Here is a 9,119-nt window from a genome sequence, read left to right on the forward strand (position 1 = left end):
TTTTTTTATCATGATACATAGGCCTACTGTGATTTATTCCAAAGTGATTTATATGATGCATTTAACGTCAAATAATCTAGCATAGGATTATTTTAGACAGATATGCATCCGCTTCAAAAAACAAAAAAACAAAACAAAAAAAAAACTAAAGTCACCATTCTCTGCCATTAAATTGGCAAGTGCGAGCAGGACATTTTTGTGTTATTAAGTAATAAGCCTTTAGAACAACATTAAGGTGAGTAGTCACTCTAGTTCACACAGTTCCAATAAATTGCGATGGGTTAAATAAACTCAATAAGCAGACAGACGCAACTACAGTCAAGCGCAGACCAGTATTGAAGTGCACAGGAAATAAGCAGCAGTCATATTTAAAGCAGTTTAAATTAATATTGAGTACTGATTGATGTTCACTTGGATTTTTTTCCCCATCGAGGGGAAATAACTTAATACTCTGTCATTTATAGTCGTATGGTAAAATGTATATTTTTAATTGTGTAACGTTATGTTCAAAATAACTACAAAATGTCATGCCTTTGAAAAATAAAGAGAACAACAGAATGCGCTGCTTTAGCACGTCTCGGTCTCCTTGAGCATCTTTCCGGCGCATACCACAAACATGAACCACAGCGAATACTCGTCTTTTAAAAGGCTTCATTTAGATGATTTGACGTTAAATGCATCATATAAGTCACTTTGTAATAAATCACAGTAGGCCTATGTATCATGATAAAAAAAGCGACTTTTACAGTCTGGAAATACTTTAGGCTATAGCAAATTATTTCTCGGACCCCCTATCAATTTAAGAACTGCTGGTCTACACAGAACAAAGACCTGTCTAGACTCTGCCCCGGTTCGAGTTGTGTCGAGCTATTCATTAGTCTGTTTGATGAGAAGAATATGAAATTGATAAAATGGGTTATTAATCGGTACAACTGCAGCAGTGGAGGACTATTATTCTGCTGCGTGATACTGCGGAAGAACTGATGTCGGCACGGTTTGATCTTCGGCTGACCAATCAGCAGAAAGGGGCGTTTAATTCCCGCCCACGTGTAGAAATCAAATATTCAAGCTGTTTATTCATTTTTCCACCCATGAACGAAAAACGAAAATTTAAGCTGAATTCTCGTTTTTTGGAAGAAAACGAAAAAACGAAAAAGGAGCCGTTATCTCATTTTTCTACTTTCAATATTAAATCAAAAAACGAATGATCGAATGATACACGGATTGTTGTCGTCTGTAGTAGCTAAATGGTTTTTTTTCCATTTAATATTCACATACACTAGTCCATATCGTGGTTTGATTGAAGTGTACTGAATTGCATTTGATTTATTCATTCAATATTTGACGAATTCCGTGACATTGCTCGTTACACAGTAAACTTCTGTTGTGTAGCATTTTGAATGTACAAAAATTAAAGGGTTTGTTTAATTTTCATTGGAATAAAAGATAGATGAATGTTTTCGCCTTCATTTGATTACCAGAAAAATGAAAATACACAACACAGAATTTCTAAACAATAAGTAAATAAAATTAAAATTTCATAGGGCCCTATTATTCTATACAAATTAATAAATTAAGTTGTTTTTATGAATTCAACTAATTAGATATGTTTTTGATTAAACCATTAAAATGGAATACAGAAAAATTAAAATAAAAAAAAGAAAGCGCAACAATTTGGGTCCTGAATGTAATTTTTGTTAAACTTTTAATAGGCCTAAATTGCCGGCGTGATGCACTTGGAATATAATTTTCTTTAACTAGAGGGTTAATAAAGAAAAATTTACTTGAATCATGTTGTAGTTACATTTTCAAGTTGACTAGTTAAAAATCGTAAAAAATCGAGAATCGGTCAAATGTTCTAAAAAAATCTTGATTTTATTTTTTTGCCAAAATCGCCCAGCCCTACAGTCACCTTTAGAAATGGACCGGTAAGAATGATAGTCTTTTCTGTTCATTTGTCTGATAATTGTGGAAGCACTGATGCTGAGATATTTCTATGCCTTAGCCTCTCATTTACTTTTTTAAACACAAACCACATGTAATTCTCTCGAGAGATACTTGGACATTTGTCTTAAGGGTTGGCTGCTCACAGACCTAGTTTCCACCAGTCATCTGTAAAGGTATTGTTAATGGAAAACAAAAAGTCCTCCAGAAGAAAGGAGAAAGAAATACCAGTGTACAAAACACACATTCTGTATATTAACATTAGATGAATGTTGGTCATATAGGATGCATTTGAAAATGGTAGAAATCTCATAGCATGCTCATACAGTTATCCAGATGGTAGAGGCATCTCATTCACTTGAGTATGCGTTAAGACTTGCACGACTTTAAACAGTTGACTAGTCATCCAGAAAATTAATCATTCATCATGTATAGAAGAATTGCAACTGATGTTGTGTGATCATGACTTCTTGACAGACTAGAAGAAGAAAAAATCTGTAGAGCATTCCCTAGTATGCATTATTGTTTGTTTTTCTTCACATTTATGTTTATGTTATGTTTAATGGACAGTTTGTATCAAAGCAACTGACAGTATACTGCAAACATCATGTCACTTGCAAATGCCAGGACAAGCTACTGATCATTCAGAGCACATGTTTGCAAGGCCTTAATCATCTAATGACTGTATTGTGTTATAGATGTTGGTGACGACTCCAGAGAAGTGGGATGTGGTGACCAGGAAGAGTGTGGGGGACGTGGCTTTGTCTCAGATCGTCTGACTGCTCATCCTGGATGAAGTTCATCTTCTTCATGAGGATAGAGGGCCTGTTCTGGAGAACCTGGTGGCCCGAACGTTGCGTCAGGTAATACATTTAGATGGAGCACTCACCATGAGATGATTTGAGGACAAATAAAAATACGGTAAGATAATAGTAGTATTGTCTTTTCTGCTAGTGGTTTAGTATTAAATACCTGATAGATACAGGTAGCCCATAGTTTGTTGGTTCACTCATTTGTGGTTCCTAGGTAATTTCCTCCTCCAGTGGATGCATGTGTGTGTGATTGATAGGACCCCGCTGATGATGATTGACGGCCGCCCTTACTAGAATCACTCTGGCCATTTGGGATATTAGTGTGATTATGCAAATCCTGACAGCTGCAGAGACGACAGCCCACATTACAGGGTGTCCCATATCCATGTTCCGTTCTGACGAGCCGCAGTCAGGTGTCAATCACACGCAGGAATTTACGGAATAAGCTCAAGTAAAGCTCACGTCTACTCTGTGACAAACTACGCAGCTAAACTACCATTGCAATTTTGCCCTTCAAGACACTTTCATAGGGCAAAGTGTCAGAAAATACAGCTTTTTCATTTACGACGCACATTTCTTAGTTAGGCGAGTTTTATTTTGAGGCCTGGAGCTGAGAGAAGCTTTCAGTAGGACTGAGTGGCGAGTAAGTGAAAGGAAATGACTTCAAATGAGACTGCTGTTTACTGTGTCCACACTCTATTAGTCTGAAGTGCTAACTGATACCGGTTCAGCGAGGCTGTGTGTGCTCTTCTTAAAGCTGAACGGAGCTTATTATCATTCGAGATCATACCGTGCGCTAGATTTTCAATGTCAGATTTAGTTTCTTTGGCTATGTGGAATGCAATCTTTGCAGTTCATTTCAATTTTAAAAGCTAAAAGATAACAAGCTGTTACTTCAGCATATGTCATGGTGACACATCGGGCAGCAGTTAGCTGTAGTGAATTAGAATATTCAGTCCTTTTGGCGCCCACGTTTTTGCTGCATTAAAAACGTTCTGCTTTCAGGTGCTTCTGTACAAATAAAAAAAAAAGTTTCTTGCTTACAAACTAGATGTTTATCACTTACAACCCCTAATTCTGATGTGTTAGTCGCTACGGAGAAATGTCTATGGCTGATAATCTGAACAAGGGTAAGAACTTTACTCATTTGTTATATATTTATATATATTAGGGGTGTAAGAATTTACTCATGTTCTTGATGCATCAGTTATAAATCCTGCCAATGCATTTGCGTTGATCTTAAAGCACTTCTTTTTTTAATTGTGAATTGTTTGATTTATTTAATAATTTATTTAAAAATGCTAAAAATCAAATGAATTGATTTTCGATAATTAGCATCCTATATTTTAAAGTATTTAAACAGTAAATAAGTGATGGTTCCCATGGTTATTCTGGAAGAAATAGGGAGTTTTAAAATTTGTATACATTTCCATGATGCGAAAAACCAGTAAAACGGAATCCAGTCATAAAAACGGAATTTACTGTATAATGTGGCATGTCACGGAATTTGTCAAAGTTTGGATGAATTAATCAAAAGTAGGTCATTACACTTAAATCAAATTGTGATATGGACCAGTATCTGTAAATCTTAAACTGCAAAAAGACTATTTACATATGAAGTCTTTATGTGCTGTGTGTCTCGGTATGAATGAATGGCGCAGAGGCGTGGTTTTGTTTACTACACTCATACTGAAGCGTGTGAGACGCTCACGGTGTTTTCAGCGTCTGCCGTCTCACTAAATGAGGACATACATACATGTACAACATCTCCAGAACTGTTCTGAGAGTCACTTTATGAGCATTTTACCATTTCATTTGAGAGAAACTATATCATATACACTCAGAAACTTAAAAGGTATTCACAGCAACCCGTCAAAATAAAAGTTTGGTTTAACTTGAAGACATTGTGCCAGAAATATATTAGCCTAGTATTGTTCAGTAGAATGTACTACTAGTAAAATTATTAAAACTTTATTTTTTTAAGGAATAATCACAAAACATTTATTCCATGTTTTAATTTTAATAGTAAATCCCCGTTGTTTGCAAAAAAATAAATAAATATAGTTTGTTTATTTTTTTCTGAAAACTAGAAGAATTTAAATACACAACACATAATTTCTGAGGGGAAAAAATCATAAGGCTATTGTAAGAATACAAATTAATAAATTAAGTTGTTTTTATGAATTCAATTAATTAGATATGTTTTTGATTAAACCATTAAAATGGAATACAGAAAAATTAAAATGGAAAGCACAGAATTTGGGCCCTAAGAATGTAATTTTTGTTAAACTTTTAATAGGCCTAAATTGCTGTTAAATTAAAAAAAAGTTTCATGATTTTAATTAATTAGACATGTTTTTTGTTAAAATTTAATATAATCATCCAGAAAAAAAGAAAAAAAAAAAAAAACTGAATCCAGAAAAATTTAAATGGAAAAAAAGATTTTGGAAAAAATAAAACGTAGGCTAATTTGGGAAAAATAAAACGGATTTCATAGGGCCCTACAAATATCATGCATCTGAAGCTATAATTTTAATACTAAGCAACAGTGCATATTATATAGGGCCTGTTTTAATTTTTTTAAATGGCACTGACTCGTTTTTGTGAAAGACCCAAGAAGGACCATGCACAGTCACTTTCCACACAGGCACACTTCATGTTTGGTTGAAATAATTGTTGAAGTAAAGACTGTCAGTTATGTCTTAAGTGAACATCAACAGCTGGGAAGGAAATCGGAAGCGTGTCAGTAAATTAGATCCGTACATTCGGTCTTAAAGAGACAGCAGCCTAATAAACCTACTGCTGTCTGTGTCATTAATCAAACTACAAAAGACATAGAAAATCACTCACTGCTCTTGACTGAATAACTTAATAACTTTAATAAGAATCAATGTATATTTAAAGTCCATGTAAAGGCAATTAAAAGAATCATTTTTAAACACATTATAAATGTTAGAAATGTATTGCTGAAACACATTACAAAGACTCTGAACAATGTAGTACTGAATTGTGGAGTTAGACCATTAAACAGTTTTTCACCATTTTAGTGTTCAGCATTTTTGGGTGGGCCTGAAATCACGTCTCGATGACACACTGGATCCCCTGAGCACGGCCCGTCTCCTGACACTATAATAACTAGAGCGCATTAGCATCAGTGGTTCGCCCGCTCAATCGAATCCAAAAACGAATGAACGAATGATAGACGGATTCAATCGGGAGTTACTGTTATTACCGTTAGTTACTACAATCTACAGTTTGCTAGCTAGTTCTGCCTTCGTCACGTATATGCACATTACCTGGTTGCGATAATTTACAAAACAGCTCGGACTCCTTATTTAAATTTCCTAAAAACGATGCTATCAGGAAGAGGTGGATTAATTCATTTTGTGAAGAGCCACCTTGATGGAGAGCTGAGGATCCCCACCAACACCCGCCTCTGCAGTGAACATTTTCCACCGGATAGTTTACAAACTTTCACCGGAGATAACTGGGATTCACTGATAATCAGTTGAGAGAGGCGGCAGCTTTCCCGCGAGTGGGCGTGGTTTTACAGTGGACATGCCCCCAGCGTTTGAGAGCAGAGAATACTGCTTATTTTTTCAGGATTTTGATAACTTATTTTATTTACTTGGTGGGGTTTTTTATCATTCAAATTTGGCTGGGTGGTTAATAACACATTTTTCTGTGGTGTGACAAACTCAGAACACATATTTAATATTGCTTTACACAGAATTTAATTCATTCAATGATGCAGTGTTTTAAAGTTTAAAGGGATAGTTCACCCAAAAATGAAAATTACCCCATGATTTACTCACTCTCAGAGAGGTTTGAGAACCCCTGCTCTACGTATTCCCAAGAGAAGTGTGATTTGTGAGGATAAATGTGTGTCTATTTCTGAAAATATCCTAGATGTATATGATTTTCGGACAAATACAATCGGAGTTATATTTAAAAATGTCCTGGCTCTTCCAAGCTTTATAATGGCAGTGAATGGGTGTTATTCATCAATAGTCCAAAAGAAGTCCAATAAAGCGCATCCATCCATCATAAAAAGTGCTCCACACGGCTCCAGGGGGTGAATAAAGTCCAGTTACCGGAAGTTAGTGGAAGTTAGAGATTACTGTTTATAAAGTTTTAGATATGGATATTTTTCTTACAAAACCGCATTGATTCGCTACAGAAGGCCTTTATTCACCCCTCTGAGCCATGTGAGACACTTTCTATGATGGATGGATGAACTTTATTGGACTTCTTTTGGACTATTGACAAAAAACACCCACTCACTGGATATTTTTTAATATAACTCAGATTGGATTGGTCTGAAAGAAGAAAGTCATACACGCCTAGGATGGCTTGAGGGTGAGTAAATCATGGGGTAATTTTCATTTTTGGGTGAACTATCCCTTTAACTCAGGTTTTAATTACTATTTTGACGAATGTTTAATGCAATACTGTGTTATTTTAGAAAGACCACCCACACCTAAGACAAAACACACACCTTTTTGTCGTATCGGCCCTTGTGTATCAGGAAGCTGTTGTTGCCCTTCTTCTCCTCATCGATCTGCAACACAAACGTCACTCAGAGGCTGACAGATGATCTGCAGGCGTAACCACAGACAGACGGATGGACGGTCCGCTTTACTGTCAGACTGATGTGCTTTGTCTCTTTGTCGTCCAGCAGCATGATGAACGAATGGTTGATGTGAGACCATTTCTTCTGATCGAAACGCACCCTACTGTTCTGCCTGAAACCACACACAGATGCACGTCTGACCACATCTGTGTTTAATTGCTATGAAATTATATATAAAAACATTTTTTAAATAATGGGTACATTAAAAATTATTTATATGATATTATGTCCTAAAATAGGTTTCGTTTTCTTTTAAGACCCCATGCAGTTTCTTGTGGTGACCAGTGTTGGGGGTAATGCATTACAAGTAATGTTAGTTACGTAATCAGATTACTTTTTCAAGTAACTAGCAAAGTAATGCATTACTTTTAAATCTATAACAGAATATCGGAGTTACTTTTTCAGATAAGTAATGCAAGTTACTTTGTTTTCCCATTTATTGACTGACAGCTCTCCTGAGAAATCGTGTGTAAGTGCAGAAACAGAGGCACTTCCTTCAGCCTGAGGCTTATTCATTTCATTTTTGGTGTGAAAGGGCCCTTGCAGTTGCCAAAAATATAACCTTTGTGTCTTTTGTTATTAAAAACAAACAAACAAGCAAGCTCAGCCCAGATGACAAAAAGTAACATAATGCATTACTTTAACATAACATATAACACAGTTACTTTTTTATGGAGTAACGCAATATTGTAATGCATTACTTTTAAAAGTAACTTTCCCCAACACTGGTGGTGAGATATTTCCTTTTTTCAAGAAATTTGGATGGGTCACATCCAAATAAATGGCCAATAGTATATAGTTTACGTTCATTCTCATTCCAGAGAGAATCTGATTGGACAAAAACCATCTACAGATGTGAACTAAAAGTTCCTAAGAGTTTGATTTCTCATTGGTTTTGGGGTGAAATGTGACCCATTTTACGTGTTTTACCTGTATAAGATGAAAGCTATGGCAGTGGCCGTGACCACACTGATCCCAAGGACGATCATGATGATGTTCTGAACCTCCATCCCTGAGAAACACAGGTTAGTTAGTGTTGGTTAGCGTAGTTCACATGGCGTTTTACTAGCGAACTGGTTTACCGTGAGTGCGTTTATCACTGGGCAGCCGCGATCCGTCCCATGGCAGGTCGGGATCCAAGTGATTTTCCCGCGTGACGTTCAGAGACATGCTGAAGACAAACAACAGACAAACACCAAACCCATTTGACTTCTATAGTGTGTGATGTATTTCTAGGCAAAACAGGATATTTGTTTGGAAAAACTGTAGGATGAGGCTTGTTTGTTTTTGGGGTTTTTTAATAACAGGAATTGATTACATGTTTATTTGCATTTATTCATTTAGAGCAGGGGTTTTCAGTCTTTTAGATGCCACAGACCCCCCAAAAAATGATCATCCTCATGCATATTTTCATGTATAAAAAAAACTAAATTATACTGTGGAAAAATAATATTATAAATATTTTCAAAATATTATTTTGAAAATATTTAGATTCTATTAAATTGTTATTAGTTTTTTTCTACTCACTATAATACTGTAATGTTAGATGTATTATTTATTTATTTACTTATTTCAATCAATTTTTTCATTATTTATTTAAAAATGATCATCCTCATGCATATTTATACCCAATTTATACTGTAAAAAATACATTATAAATTATAAATAAATAATAACATTATATATATATATATATATATATATATATATATATGTGTGTGTGTGTGTTT

General features: G+C 35.2%; 1 pseudogene; it reads right to left on the reverse strand.

The window, feature by feature from the left end:
- The window catches only part of LOC107691107 (heat-stable enterotoxin receptor-like), a 35,779-nt pseudogene that overhangs the window by 19,556 nt on the left and 7,104 nt on the right, over positions 1 to 9,119 (reverse strand).

The sequence above is a fragment of the Sinocyclocheilus anshuiensis genome, unplaced genomic scaffold (genome assembly GCF_001515605.1).
Source record: "Sinocyclocheilus anshuiensis isolate Anshui unplaced genomic scaffold, SAMN03320099.WGS_v1.1 scaffold30, whole genome shotgun sequence".
Lineage (NCBI taxonomy): Eukaryota > Metazoa > Chordata > Actinopteri > Cypriniformes > Cyprinidae > Sinocyclocheilus > Sinocyclocheilus anshuiensis.